This window comes from Aulonocara sp. 'chitande type north' Nkhata Bay, linkage group LG2 (assembly GCF_057382095.1).
Source record: "Aulonocara sp. 'chitande type north' Nkhata Bay isolate Kocher_YH1m ecotype deep benthic linkage group LG2, A_spYH_male_GT1.1, whole genome shotgun sequence".
NCBI lineage: Eukaryota > Metazoa > Chordata > Actinopteri > Cichliformes > Cichlidae > Aulonocara > Aulonocara sp. 'chitande type north' Nkhata Bay.
In genome coordinates, this window is record NC_141345.1 from 17,869,513 (window position 1) to 17,885,768 (window position 16,256).

General features: G+C 42.1%; 1 protein-coding gene across 2 annotated transcripts in view; it reads right to left on the minus strand.

Moving 5' to 3' along the window:
* psd2 (pleckstrin and Sec7 domain containing 2) overlaps nt 1–9,305 on the minus strand; it is a 40,171-nt gene extending 30,866 nt beyond the window's left edge. The window contains exon 1 of one of the 2 annotated variants that reach the window (XM_086306604.1): nt 8,788–9,305. The gene's annotated coding sequence lies outside the window, so the exon portion shown is untranslated. The remainder of the gene's footprint in view (nt 1–8,787) is intronic. The other variant, XM_086306610.1, reaches the window with a different exon arrangement.
* Between the last annotated feature and the right edge of the window lie 6,951 nt (nt 9,306–16,256).

Genomic DNA, 16,256 nt, shown 5'->3' on the forward strand with positions numbered 1-16,256 from the left:
TCAACGGCAACAATCCCAATCACATCCTCTAGGCCCTAATCCTAATCTTATGTTAGGGTCAGGGGTTGATTGATTGATTTTCTTTTGTCCACTGATTATCAAGACTTGGGAAAACAATTTTTACTTAAAAAAAACAAAACAATCACATGTTCTGACAGCATAGTGTTAGGTTCATCACTGATGATGGCTTACACACAGTTAATGCATCATAGAACTCTGTAAACGTATTGTAAAGGTCTGCTGCTGATCTGTTAGCCCTCTGTTTATATTCAGGAGTTTATGGGCAAATGCTAATGAGCAGCTCTCAGAAACAGTTCCTGTTGTAAAATGTTGAATAATGCAGCTGTTGATGTATTTTTCTTATATAAATTATATGGAGAGAGACTTAGTGAGAATAAAAAAAATATACATTTATCTTTTTTGAGATCCGATGAAATGATGGCGTGAAATGGTGACTAAGAGAAATATGAATAATTAATGAACAATTAATCGTTTCTTAGTCACTGTTAAGCAAAGCTTATTTGGTTCCAGCTTCTCATATTGATTGTCTTTCTCTCATTTAAAGTTAGTTTGTTTAGGCTTTGGATTTTTAGTTTCACATAAAGTCGAGCAACTTTAAAGCTCAGTCTTTAAGATTCAAAGACTGAAACATGAACGTCTATGACATGAAAGCTGGATAAGCTTCATCAGTTGAGGGAGTTTGTGTCATACTGAACAGCTCCAGAACAGCTATTTATTGGGCCAAATGCTGTTTCCAAGATCAAGAATATTTGATTATGTTTTTATTGCTATGTTGTTCTATGTGTCAGTATCATAAAAAGGGCTGCCAGGAAGCAGCCCTGCCAGTCTGCTCATGCTCTACTGGTTCTCTGCTTTGCTGAATCATCCACAGCTTGGGAATTGCAGCACAACTGCAGTAAAATATTTAGTGGAATTCATAGCTTCCTCTGATAGCATGCAGATGTAGGTAAGGGTCCTGTTAGGCCAAAATGAACATCCATATCTGGATTCTGGTTTCTCAGGGGAAAAATTGTCTGCCAAACTGTGCAGAAAAAAACTGAACCATTTTAGAGAGGACAAATTTATGGCAGGCTAGATAGTGAGCCAAATTTGTATCTACAAGTATGATGTTGGAAGTGCTTTGGCTTACCCCTGAGCATGAGGATACCACAGGCCCAGAAACTGTTTCATCAGAGTTGCAAAAGGATGATGAATTTATGGAGAGTTCTCCCCTTACTAAAGTTGAACTTCTTTGAGTTTTATTTATGTTGTCACACAAATGCAAGCTGGAGCTCTCACTCTGGGAGTGTTATTGTAGACACATTTAAAAGACACAAATAAGAGTGCATCTTGCTTGTCGCATTTCATTCTGAAAAAGCGAAGACAGTCTTGTGTCGCAGCAAGAAATGCAGGTAAACTTTTAAAAACGGAACAAAACACAACACAGGCACAACCAGGCACTGTGTCTCTGCTACTGTAGCCTCCTCTAATCCTCATCCTCTCTCTGACTGCTGCTGCGATGATCTCAAAGGACCGACAGATTTCTGAACAAAGTCTTTCTGAGTACACCATCGGTGACTGGCCGACTCATTTTCTTTTGTTTTTTTGTCTTTTACTAGAAGGATTATGGGAGTGGTTTGCATTATTCATAAGTCACCAGATTGTTTCAGAGTTCCATCCATGAAAACATCATAGTTTTCACAAACAAGACATTTAAAACTCCATTATAGCACACTATGAAAAGTGTATCTCACAAACTAGTAATGAATCTGAAAGCTTCTTAGGCCTCAAAACATTTTTGGATGAGAATTTGCTGACCAATCTCTACTATAATGAGCTTGAATATTCCCAAACTGGGGTGCTCACATTTCCAGCAGGGCTTTATGGATTCCATATTCATGTATGAGTATGAGGCATATGAACAATTTGCATGTATTTATGCTACTCCACAAAGTGGAATTTGCACATATTATTACAGTTTTTGCCCACTGCTTGAACACATTTTGCAAAACTCCGCTCTCTGTGCCAAAACTGTACACACAAGTACACATGACACAACACTGGGAAATATACCATTCACATCTGTGCCAAATTGAAACTCCACTCCCAAAACCTAAACTCTGCTGTCAAAACCTAACATTCCTTTGTCAAAATGTAACTCTGTTGACAAAATGACACATACTTGCATCATATGCAAACACTTACAGATCAGGGGGAACACACTAGTCTTCTTTACATAAAACACTGCAGTCTTTGATTTTCATTGTTTATTCAGAAGGCATATTTACAGGAGACACATTTCCAAACAACCAAAAACGCAAATAGACCTACTCAGTATTGTACATTGCAGTACCATGAATTCAGATAAAGCAAAAAAAACAACAACAACACAATAGTACTGCAATAGAAAAAACACTATACTGTAAACACAAAAAACCATGACAATTGTGCATAAGTGGGCTCATGGATCCCGCCGTCTGTTGGGGTCTGGCCACAGGACCTCATCAACATCGCAAGCAATGTCCTCTCCCGCTAGGCACCGGGGTAAATATCCTCTTGCTCTCCCTCCATCCATGCTTGCAAAGTTCTTGGAATGGCTACGCTGAGGGCTTTTTGTAGTTGGCTAATTGGTGTTCGGTTTTGCAAGTAGGTGCCTTCAGGTGTGTATTTGAGTGGTTGCAATTACCCGATGTGTTTTGTATTTTGGGTACATGTGTTTTCCAAATGGCACCCTGAGATTTCATTTTGTGAGCGAAGTGTCTTATGTATGAAATAGAGTGTAGCATGCAGGACCATGTGTGTTGCATGAGGGAGTAGGTGTGTTGCATAATTGGTACTGGGGTGCAAAGCAGCGCTTTTGTTTAAGGTAGGGGTACATGTGTTTGAGGTATGGTAACAACAGCTTCACGTTGTGTTACTTTAGTCTAAGCATGGGTTTATAGTGTTCAAGCAACGGGCAAAAACTGTAAGCAGTGAAATGCACACACGCACACACATAGACGCACAAATAAAGCAGTGAAACATTTCCATAAATGGAAGCAGTGAGCGGTTATGAAACCAGACACGAGAAGTGGGAATTCTCCGTCTCTCCCTCTCTGCATGTCTCCGGTGTTCTGTTTTTCTCCCACTCTGTCTTCCTCATCTGTTCACCATTATGCTTTTTGCTATCTCACAGTCTAACTCTGCACTCTCTACCACTCATTTTGCAGTAATTGAGGTAAATGGGTCTTATCCAAAGGAGGGGGTGGAGGGAAGAAGGATAGTGGAAGTGAGCAGCACTATGAATCCGGCTGCTGAGGAGAGACAGAGCAGATGTGCTCAGACACCCCACATGGACAGATGAAGAAAACACAGCCAATAAGAGAGAGACAGTGTGTGTGTGTGTGTGTGTGTGTGTGTGTGTGTGTGTGTGTGTGTGTGTGTGTGTGTGTGTGTGTGTGTGTGTGTGTGTTTGGAGGAGCGGTTATCAGATGGGGTACGTGTGTGTCTGTGTGTCTCTGAGTCTTTGTGTCTCAACATATACAATGGCTATCAGGATGGATGCATGCATTCCACTTTTGTCAGCAGAACACTGGGGCTCTTAACCGTTATCAATTTCCTTTAATTGTGATCAGACAACCTGCCAATCATGTGACCAACGTCTAACATCTAAAAGCATGCCATCGCCTAGACTTATAACTCACCAATCCGGTGAGAATGATGGATAAAAGACCAAGTTGCCATTAAATAGCTTTTCTTCCCTCTTGTGCCTTTTATATCTCTCTATCTGTCTACATGTGCTTCTGTGACACACACACACACACTGCAAAGACTGCACATAGACATACACCGTGGTGTGATTTATTGATCCCTGAGACACAGAGCTGCAGTCCAATGGGAGTCTCTGGTGATAAGCATGACTGGTCTCTATAAGCAGCAGAGAAGCAACTACTGAGATAATAAGAGTGAAAAGGAAAGTGCTGAGAAGATCTTACAGGAACACAAAGCTCACAGTGGTGCTGAAGATGCCGCTGCTTTAGATCCTTGGGTTCAATATTTATTTAACTTAAATTGTACACGTGCTAAATTTTAATTGAAAAGGGAAGCCTTTGTGACTGAAAACATGGCATAATTCTGACACACCCAAGATCACATCAAACACAGACACTGACACATCGACTTATGTTTTTAAAACAAACTCCCATTCATTTAATATCTGAACAAATTACGAACAATATTAGTATAATCAATTCAGTTTTAAGAGCTATACACAGTAGTTTTTTTATCTGGTTATATCGTAACTGGTTGTTCAAAACTGGCTACAAGAGTGACTGCAAGTGTGAATGGTTATCTGTCTCTCTGTTGTGTTAGCTCAGTGATAGACTAGTCCACTCGATTGGCTGTTATTTGTGCCTTTTTTGTGCTATTCTTCTAATTTAGTGGTCGCCCAAGGGTTCCCTTCTTTGTTGTTGTGTTGAGCAAGATCAGAGAGTTGTACAAAGATTGATTGATTGATTGATTGATTGAATCTTTATTTTGAACATGTTGAAAAAGTATAAAAAAAAAAAAATAGAATTAAAAGAGACAAATGAACAAAGCAAACAAAAGGAAAACGAGCAACCACAACTCCAAATAACGTAATACTGACAGACTGCTCTGATGGAGATTCTCATGATGTATGAATGTAGCACCATGGGAACCTGCCAGTGTACGAATAAGCGCTGTTATAATGTCAATAAAAAGCAACCATGTGTAGCAACAACAGGCAAAATAACCGATGTAAAGTCAAGGGTCATAAATTAAAGTCTTCTCATCTTTGAAGCGAGGAACTAAAGCAATACTGGTGAATGACATATGAGATACATTACCATATAAATACATTACCTACACAAAGGGGGCTTGGAATATCCTCTTGCAAACTGATCAATAATTGAAAAGCGATTTGGAACAAGTAAATCATTTTATGTGTGGGTGGGACTTAAGTCTTCTTTACTGTCTCACTAATTTTATATTTACTAATTTGATAGATTTTGTTAGGTGTCCCTAACTTTACTCATTTTGTCCTACTGGTTATTTAAAGGCTATAGCAAAAAGAATACAAAATTTGAGAGTCTGGTGAGTCTGTGCTGCACACACTTTGGCAGACAAATTAGCAAACACTGCTTCCTGTACTCACAGTGGTCGGCTGGCTAATGTTAACATATAACTCAACCCCAGTGAGAAGACAGTCTGAAATATTTGCATGAATTCCCATTTGGACATTTTGAATGATTGCAACAATAGATGTGCCGTCCCTTTCAAACTCATAGCTTCCATTTTATCAGACTTAACAGTCCTTGTCCACAATCAAAGACATTATACAGTTATATTAACAGGCTAACCTGACCTTTAAGTATAAAATTGGTTTCTCTTACTCTGTAAATACATAAAAACAGGATACTTTTGTGCCTATGAGCACAGGACTCCTCAAGTGGTGTTGCACTCTGGCCAGATTTCATTGGCAGTCACTGAATGTAATGTGATGCAGTGGAAAGGATTACCCAAGATTCTCTGGGAGTTTAACAAATGAACGAGCGACACAATAGGAAAGAAAATCAGGATACTGGTTTTCAATATGATATAAGTATTGTACTAGCCTTAACTGTTTTCTGCTCTATGAAGACTTAATCATCTTAATCCATTAATCTCTGTCTAGCTATCTCTCTATCTAGTAAATCTTTTTGGAAGCACTCCCCTGCCCGTAGATACCTCTGTTGGGCATCATTGCACCACCTTTCACTGAATTTAGATGCTGGAGCAGGCCATCAATTGATACTTTCAACTTGCCTGACCTCATTACGTTTGCAGTGCTGCCCCCGTTCATTTAATATAGAAGCATTTGTATGCAGCTCTTTTGTTTGTGCTGCGTGCCACCGTGAGCATTTCTTACTAAAAGGCAGCACCCCAATACTGTCAAGTGGTGTGAAGAATGCAATGCTGGTGTTTCACCACAGTAGTTGACATCAAGTTGATCACCCTATTTTTTCTAAAATGTAAATTATACTATCAAAATAAATAAGCTGTTGCTATACATGTAAAAGGAACAGTACAGCCATTTTATTTTAGCTTTCAATAGAAAATCTACCGCAGAGCAGCATTAAGACCACCGGGACAGCCTTCTAAATACTTTCTACAAGCTAATTAGTAATTAAAATTAATTCATGAAGCTGCCAGCTGAACATTGACAGATGATATTAGATCTGCATACTAAGAACAGAGAAGGCAAACCTCCCCTGTTCTTCCCTTCTCCTCTCTTACACTATCAGTAAGACATGCTCAGAAAGACTAGTCCTATACTATAAATGACCTACTGACCCTGTTCATAACACGTAGGCTGGGTGCAGCACTGGCCCTGCAGCCTATCCTCATACATGCACACACAGCAGAGTCACCTTTCAAAAATGCTGTTGTGCTACAAGAACAGATGCAGAGAGGAAGAAAATAATGTCATCATTTCCTCCTTATAAGCTGAGGATGTGAAAGCAGTCAGGAAAATGTGGACTTGGAAGTGGTCCAGGGCTATTTTCTTAGCATTCATGCCTGTGCTGCAAGTCACACCAGCATTATCACAGCGCCTAAAACTTGCTAGACCAGCCCAGTGGAGCGTAACAGTCAGCCAGCTCCCTGAAATCACCCCAATATGTCACTTCTGTGCAGTCAAGGTCAACTGTCCGCTCACATTTTGTCACTCTAACTGCTTACATCTAAATACATGCTTACAATAATGTGGTGATTTATCTTGTTTTGGGCCTATTCCCCTGGGTGCTTTCACCTTCTAATACAAATTCACTCATTATTATGCACGGCAAGCATAACAGACCTTTGTGACATGTGAGTGATTTTGAAAAGTGTAGATTTAGAAACATTTGTAATACAGCTCACATACTATGGAGTAATTTCCTTAAATCCGTTGTGTAATATTTCTGAATTTAGGCTGTTATATTCAGTACTTAAACATACTTAACAGAAGGTATATAATATAGTTTATAGAATAATGGTGATAACAAATTTTCAAGGATTGAAAAAAATATATATCCACAGATTTTAGGGGTTGTATTACTGATTTGCCTAAGCTCCCCATTTTACATTGTAATTATGTATTATTTTGGGACAATAAATTTGAATTAATTATCCTTGAATTTTTCAATATGAATAATTACATTAAAGCTTTGAATTTAAAATAGCTCATTTGAATGGCACAACCCTATATATACTTTGTAACCACTATGTAAGAAGAGGTTAGGCTACTCAGTAATACAGTCCCTAAAAGTAGTGAGTAATTACAGTGAAAGATGTGTAAATACTGTTTGTCTTTTCCTCTAAAATACCATGGTGTTACTCACTACTTCAAATTGCTTACAGTATAATTTGTTTCTTATGTCCTTTAAGAACTCAAATTGTTACCCTTATTCCACCGTACCTAGCGATAATTCTGAGTATTTGCATTGTAGGTGTTGAGATATTACACCGTAAGTCACAGGCTGTGCTATAAAGTGCTACCATAGGTTGCCGTCATTTTGGAATTTCAGTGTGTTTTGTATATGTTTAATATCTCAAACCCTATATTTACACAACATTAGTCTGAATGCGTAAAATGTTTTGTGTTTTTTCCACATCTGCTAATAAAGTCATTAGTGGGATGATTTAAAAAGAAGAAAAAGACAACAAGAGGTGACAGTTTGGTGTGGAGCTGCTGTGCTAGTGTGTCTGGATGTCTGACACCTTGAGTATGAAATTAATACACTGGAGAGCGAGCAACACGTTTGCATGGGAAGAGCCCACAGTTGTATCGGGGAAATGAATTACAATAGATCTAGACTAGACATGCAAATGGCTATAATTAAGATAATAGCGACTTTGCTTTTGGGGATAAAAAATAAGCGGCTATCAAACACCTGTTAAAAAAGAAGCCTCCCACATCCTGAAAAAGCAAAGACACAGCAGTGTCTTTGCAGAGTCTGTAATATTCCTGTATTTGGACATTATGGAAAGAATTTAGAGTATGTATGATGTTATTCAAGGTACATGTCTCATGGTTACATCTCACCTTTGCCCTTATATGTATAGGATACACTTGATTTGAGAGCTTTGGCCCAGTGTTATTTTTTCTAGCGAGTCCCCCCCCAATGCACTTAAAAAGACATAAACAAACACCAGACAGACGAGGCTTATTGTTTCTACCAGTGTGTGTGTGCGTGTGTGTGCGCGAAGGAGAGAGAGAGAGCGAGAGACCACAGCGCGAGACAACCATGTTCTCCCAGCCTCCTCGAGCCAGTAACCATGACAACAGGATGGCTGGGAGACACGGTTCAAGCTCAATTGAGGCCGGTGTCTTTCTTTTCCTCCAAAATAGTGCCTTGGTCGCGTTTCAAGACCGACTTGTCCTCCTAAAAAAGCAGAGAAAAGGCTTTTCTCTGCCTCCTCTCGGGGGACACAAACACACAGACACGCACACACCTCCGTAAAATCCCACGGCCCGCACGGTGCATATCTCACAGCCTACATTAGCTCCTCAAACACGGCTTGCCGGCGCGAGGAGGCTTGCAGCCCCGCGTGAGCATTTTTGCTCCCACATTAGCAAGAAAAACAGGAAAGCTAAAGACAGCCTCTGTGAGAAATGCCTCTCTCGCTAATAAACTACTAAACGGTCACCCAGCATGGGCTTCGCTAGACCCGGCGGTTAAACAGCGCTAGCACAGTCGCACTAGGTTAATATCTTCACACTTTGACCGTTTGTCTTAAAAATAAACGTGTCGTATCTTCACTCACCGGTGAAATGCGTCCAGTCGGATGCTGAAATATGCTGGGAGTTGCGCGGCGGCACTGGTCCTCTCTCCCCCTCTCTTCCCCTACATCCACACGCCACACACTGACAGACGGGCTCTTTTTTCTCTCCCTTCCTCAGCTGCCCCCCTTCTCGCTCGCGCGCCCGACGTTGACGTCCAACCGAAGCAGCTCTTGGTGTCGTCTCGCGCCTCTGCTCAGGCTGCTAGGGGAGGTCCGGATTATTTCTGATGAATGGACGGATGAACGGAGGCGTCCTGCCCGTCTCCTCCTCACTGTGGAGCTTATGCGTGCTTTGAGTGGCAGCTGAGAAACTCTAAACCCGCTCCTCGGACCGTTCGGGAGTACCATCACTCTCCCGTGGCTAGAGCGCGGTGTGAACGAGACGTGTCTCGATGGCCTGTTGATATCAAACACTGCAGCCCGCAGTGAAGATTAGCGCCGACAGTTGTGTTGACATACGTGCTTCTCTTTGACCACTGATGATAACCTGGAGACCTGGAGCTTAGTTGTAGCTGGACCGGTGGTATTAGAGCTATAGAGTGCTCAAAGGTGGTGAAACCTTTCCCACACTAAGGTCCTGGGATCTTGGATGGCGTTACTTCCCCCCCCTCCACCAGATATTAGAATTAAGAATTAATGGTGTGAATACAAAAGTTTGGGAACTGACCAGAAAAAGAGAGCATGTAGATGATTTACAGACATTCAGATGGTGTTGTCCAAGGTCTAAAGTCCTGCAGCTGTCATATCTGGGATGCTGCATTGGTCATGCTGAAGTTTGGTTTCAACAGGAATTCAGCAGGATGCCTGAAAAGGGAAAACATGACCTATGAAACAGTCAATAGCCCGCTTGACCCACAGTGAACCATGTTACATGAAACAGCTCAGTGTAATCATGCCAGAACATACTGTAACCTACCACACATAAATGAAAGTGAACATCCTAATGTTCTTGTATTGTGCAACTGATCATGGAAAAATCTACTTGCATTTTTTAAATTCTATCGCAACGGACCACTGTCTTGACCTTTGACCTGTGGTTAGCCTTGAGTTCTGTCAGAAGTTGTTTTCAGGGTACTGTTAATCATCAGTAACAGCAGGTCGAGCGCTTTCTGTTGATCTTTGTCAGTCCCCCTTTTTTTCTAATGCTGTTTGTGCTACCTCCTCTGTCAAAACTATGATTAAAGCCCACTGAGAAAAGCAATAATCCCAATTGAACCGCTAAACACGACCACTGGTTTTAAGGAATGAGCACACAGTGTCAGATAAACACTTTCTGCAACGCCTTAAATTGCCATTAATACAATGCACATGCTTTTGCCCCGCCCCATATTAATATTCATGTGTATTTGCACATTTGCATTTGTCAAAATGAGAAATTGCCAGGGAGTCTAATTTTCTTTTTCAGACTGATAGACACACCATGGTATGAAACTGTGATTGTGCTGTCAGGCTGCTGATGGTGCCTGCTCTGAGCCACATATGATCAGTTGGATTGCAGAGGATTTAACACAAAAGTGTTATCATTCTTCGTCCAACTAACAGGTAAGCATTTAATGTTATCTCTCAGCATATAGTGCAAATTAGCTTCTGTTCCCGCTCTGCCCTTGACAAAACAAAGGGGATATTTTCACCCTGTAACAGCATATGTCTGACACCATTTTTCTCTCCTTTCTCTTTCACTTCACAAGCACAGCTAAATTCAATCAGGAGGCAGTTCAGACCATCAGAACTGCCTTTGTACAGTGCTCCGCTTTGACAGTACCTTCATACTAAAGAACCTCAAGGTCATGAACAGAAGCACAGCAGTAGCATCCAATTATTCATATGGCTCTGCACTGGCTCGTGCCAAAATCTTCCAATGTTGGTACTTCAGGACTCTGAAGCACGTCCCTTTCAAATGTCCAGGAGTGCCAAGTTTTACAGTAACATCTGCACAGACTGTGGAGACCTCAGTAATATCCCAGAGATCAATAGCGCATTAGAAGGAGACTAAAGAAGGAGGAGAGCGAGTGAAAAGGGTGATGAAGCGGCACAGGGAGAATTAAGAGGAAGAAAAAGAGAGAGAGATGCATAAAGCAAAAGAGATGATGATGTGGACAGAACAAAAGAGCCTGGTGTGCATTTGAAGACAAGGGGAGGAGAAGGTTAGAGAGGAGAGGCCCATAGCCAGGCAGGTAGAGGAGGGGGTTATCCAAGGAGAAGGATGAAGAGAGGAGAAGTACAAGGGGAGGTGGGGTGTGAAGATGACAAAGAGAGTTCAGAGGATGCACAGATGACCAGAAAGAAAGAGGCACGAGAGGGAGAGAGGGGTGGAAATAGTTTGGAGGAAAACCCACTGCAGACGCAATGTCAATCCTAATTACTAATTCATTAACCTGCCCAGATCCTTTCCCCTCCCCCTCTGTAGCCACACAAACACACACACTTGCACACCCACACATGCACTCAGTGCTCTCCGCTCGGTCCCTCCTCTATGTCCCATGAGAGGCGGACGGCTGGCGAGATGGAGAAATGAAGAGGTGTGTCTGCAGCTAAGTGACATCTGCAGGGCCATGATGCCGGCAACGTGTTGGGAGCGCTGGAAATCCCTGATGTGACGATGGGAGGGAGGCGGGGAGGTAACTGGTGAGGGGAGGGGGGGGGGGGGGGGGGGGAGCTAACAGCTTGCATTTTAGTTTGTTGGAGCGGGTGGTCTCCTGTAATGGTGCATATGAGTGTGTTAATGTGCACGGCTGTGGTGTCAGAGTATGTTTATGCGTTTGTTCCGTCATGCATACACATGGGTGCCCAAATGTGCAATCATAAGGTGTACTGGCATGTTGAGTGTGTGTGTGTGTGAGTGTGTGCAGGTTTGGGGGAGATAAATCAATAAGCTAATGCTGGTCTGCTCAAGTAATAACATTGTGTCTTTAATCAAAGCAAGGGGGAGGTGCGAGAGAGACTGATGATGTCTGTCTGTCTGTGTCTGTCTTTAGCCCCTGCTGTATGACTCTTAGCTCTGTGTGTGTGTGTGTGTGTGTGTGTGTGTGTGTGTGTGTGTGTGTGTGTGTGTGTGTGTGTGTGTGTGTGTAAGCCACCGAGGCACACACTGATGTTCTGCATCCACACACACCAGGACCTCCTGCAGCATTCCTCCGCACATGCTCACATATACAACTCATTAGGAAGATGGAGATGCAAGCATGCACGCACATGGGCACAAATTCAAGCACCCTAGGGTACACAAACACACGTACACACACACACATCAGAAGATGCAGTGCTGCTGACTTTGGTGGAATTAGATACAGAAATCTTCCAAACAAGCATTGATCCAAGAGTTTACAGCGCCGGCCCCGTCTGCCATGTCAGGCCAAACAACAGGGAGCTCTGCGAGACAGCTGGGGAGCACTCACACACACCACACACAAGCAGGAACCACTGTGGGCACATATATGTAGCACACACATCACAGTATGTGTGTGCACATGGTGTGGCTCTTTGATCTCAGGACTTCATAGCACAGTGTGCTGGAGTGTAAACACGTGTGCATCTGTGATATCTGATATTAAATTAATACGAGTGTACACACAGATTCATTTGTGCGGATAAATAGGAAGAGTTATTTAAAAAATATATATAATATATATGTTATAGATAGATAGATATATAGACAGTGTGCAGTCTTTATCCTCCAAGCTCGGGTCCTCTATCAGAGGCCTGGGAACTTAAGGTTATGACACTCACTAGTCCTCGGCCCCCTTCCTTACGTTTAGCGCACAGTCTCAGGGTGCTGGGTTTGTGGTGAAACCCTCCATGCATGCTCAGAAGCTTCCTTGTCTTGAAGTCCTCCTTTGACCAGCAGGGCATGTGATCACCGGTAGGGCGAAGGTGTTGATAGCCTTGTTCTTACCATTCAGCTGATTCCTCAGGACTTGCCTTACTCTTTGCGGGTATTTGGTGATTGCAGCTTTCCAGCGGCCTCTTTGTGGCTCCCACTGGCCTGTGGGATTCCCAGTTATAATTTTTTAAAATAAAGTTCCTGGGTTTTACTTATGCTATGCTTAGTAAATCTCTGATAATGTTTCAGTTTAATTCTATATATTCTATATATTTACACTTATCTAGCTGATTTCAATTAATTGAATTCAGTTAAATCCACTATACTCTACCCTTGTAGCAGTAAATCACAATGAATCACAAAGCATTAAATGTGTGAAAGTGACCATTTAATGTGTATTTCTGTGTGAATACGTATTTATGAGCATCACATGCTTTAGCAGCGGGGAGAGGGGGCTCTTTGGCTTCAGTTTGCTGTTTTGTTTCAGTTTTCCTGATACACTGCACCAAAAGGAAGAATGCCAACATTTAGCAAAGCTAGGACAGAAATACTGCTGCTCCAAGAGAATGTAAAAAAAGCAGAATATAAATGGGGGGGAAAGGCAAGCTACAAGTGTCTTATGATAATAAGACACTTATCTAAAAAGATGGTTGGAGTAAATATCATAAAGAACCAGAAATCTGTATATTTTTCAAGCGTTATCAACAGCCACTGCCACAAGTCCTGTCTATTATTTAGCATTGAAAATTCTGATCTTAACCCTCCTCAGTCCAAATGCACAGAAGCTATTTTTACATTTCTTTGTTGACGAGATTTTAACTGGTAGAGCACATATCTTACATCCTTCTTATTACCCTTTCTTTATTATCACTCCTGCAGTTTTTAGCCATTTTGTTCCAGTGTCTGTCATAACTGAGGAAACTTGTTACTCAGATCGGGCTCTCCCAATGATATCCTCCCACTTGTTTGTGTTTTTTAAAGACATTTGGGGCACTATTGGACCATATATTCAACAATATTGGAACTTACATTCAAAGGCTTATAAGCAGCAGCCTGACTTAAGATGATGTACAATGTCTGATTGTTGTCCAGTTTCAGACCTATTTCAAGCTTCCTTTTCATTTCTAAAATTTTGGAAAAAGTAGAGATCTTACAGCTGCAGCCTTTTTTAAACACTCCCAATATTTCTGAGGTATTTCAGTCAGGTTTTAAAGCAAATCACAGCACAGAGTCTGCACTTTTGAACGTTTTTATTGGTATTTTTTTAACCATTGGCTTTGGGGACTGTCATACTTATGCTTTTGCATTTCACAGCAGCTTGTGACGCATTAGATCACAATGTTTTAATTTCCCACCTAGAGCAGCATGTTAGAGCCACTGCCTTGGAGTGGCTCAAGTCGAAACTGTCTGACAGAAGTCTTTCCATTTCTCATGGTAAATGTCATTCATCATGGTAAATGGCCTGCATTTGTATAGTGCTTTTCTAGTCCATAGGACCCCAAAGCGCTTTACACTACATTCAGTCATTCACCCATTCACACACACATTGGCGATGGCAAGCTACATTGTAGCCACAGCTGCCCTGGGGCGCACTGACAGAGGCGAGGCTGCCGGACACAGGCGCCACCGGGCCCTCTGACCACCACCAGTAGGCAAACATGGGGTTAGTATCTTGCCCAAGGATATTTGGCATGCAGCCAGGATGCAGCCTGGGATCGAACCACCGACCTTCTGATTAGTGGCTGACCTGCTCTGCCACCTGAGCTACAGCCACCCCATCATTGGCCACCCTCTGTGGTATAGCTCAAGGATTCATCCTCGGGCCTCTTCTTTTTAGTATTAACTGAGCTCTCTTATTAATAAAACACACTGCAGTCAGCTGACTTTCCACTGAATCGTATTGAACCCAGCCCCACAGTGCTGATGTTAGGATACCTCAGGGCATCAGAGCATGGCTGGTTCTCACTCTTTTAAATTTTCATGAGGTCATTATTTTTGGGCCGAGTGGCCCAAGCTGTCCACCGTTCTGACTTGAGTCCTCTTGCAACATTTGTCAAACAAGTTGTTACCAACCTTGAGGTAAAAATGGATTCTCTAGAGTTGATCCTTTTTATCTTTGTTGTGACTTAAAGAGATTTTTACAAGCATTTGTTATTGTAGTGCACTTTAGGTCGATATTGATCAGGCCTCACTATCACATTTACAAATGGATGCTGCTGCACAGAGACATACACGTGTGAGCACATTATTCCTGGTTTTGCATGTTTATACTCGTTGCATGTCCATTTTGGAATTCATTTTAAAATAGTATTAATTGTAAATAGTCAGTGGAGCCCAAAACAGAGGTAAAAGGAAGTAGTGTTGTGGCCTTTATTTGCCCTTTGGATACACATATATTACTTGCTATTACTATGCTGTCGTGCAAAATAGGGTTTTTAAATTTAAAAATGAATTTCAAACCCATTCTTCAATGCCTTACAAGACAATTCATGTTGTACTGGTTGCCATTTACAAAAAAGAAAAAAACACAAGGAGCGAGTGTTTTGCGTGAATTTATTGCACTTGGGAAAAGAACTCTAGCAACGGGAACACATCAGTAACACAAAGGCCTTGCACTGTGCATTTATCTTTGTAACAGATTCAGCAGAAGAAGAAAAAACAAACAAGCCGCACACTTACCTCCTCATTGGACATCATTATTAAACCCCACGCCTTTGTGTCGGACTCCAGTGATTCCCTTGACTACCTCATCAGCATTCATTACCTCTGAAAAGGAGGGGGACACCGCATGTCAGCACTTGTGGTGTGTATCTGTGTAAATGTCATTGTGTGTGTGTGTGTGTGTGTGTGTGTGTGTGCGTGTCTGTGTCTCTCATCTGGGTCATTATATCCACAGGCATGAAAAAGCAGGTTACATAGACACACTTTCCTCCGAGAGACAGGAGTGCAAATGGAGCTGGGAAGGGTCCTCATTTTTCAGCGTCAGTCACTTCCACCTGTGACCACTTGTCCTCGTGAGCTGAAGGATGAAAGTAAAGAAAATGATACTGTGTGTGTGTGTGTGTGTGTGTGTGTGTGTGTGTGTGTGTGTGTGTGTGTGTGTGTGTGTCAGAGAGAGCGAGATGATGTATAAATCTATGATTCTCAATGAGCATTCCCAGGAGAAATGAACAAAAAAAGTAAACTTCCATGTTTATTTATGGACAAAGCCGATCTGTATTTACTTGGGTTTGTGTGTGTCTGTGTGAGAAAGAGAGTGTGAGAGAAAGACGGCCAGCCAGACGAACAAGGGAAACACTGGCGGCCCTGCCAACATGATGACAGAATGTGCCATGTGTAGTAGCGACACTTAGTGTGTGTCTGTGTGCGTGCGCGCGCGTGTGTATGAGCTACGAGTCTGCTGGGCAGCCAGGTCAACCGACAGACCGATCACCATGGCAACAGTGCCACACTCTGCCCCTATGTGTCAAGCTGTAAATATGGATGTCTTTGGAACCAGAGAACAACTGGACAGTGTCAGGCCCAGGTGTCGTCCTGTCGTCCAAATGCTAACCGCCTTGCTAACTCGTATGCAAGAGAATTAAAACCTTAGGAGTTTAGATACCCAACCATCCAAAACAATGGATAGTGC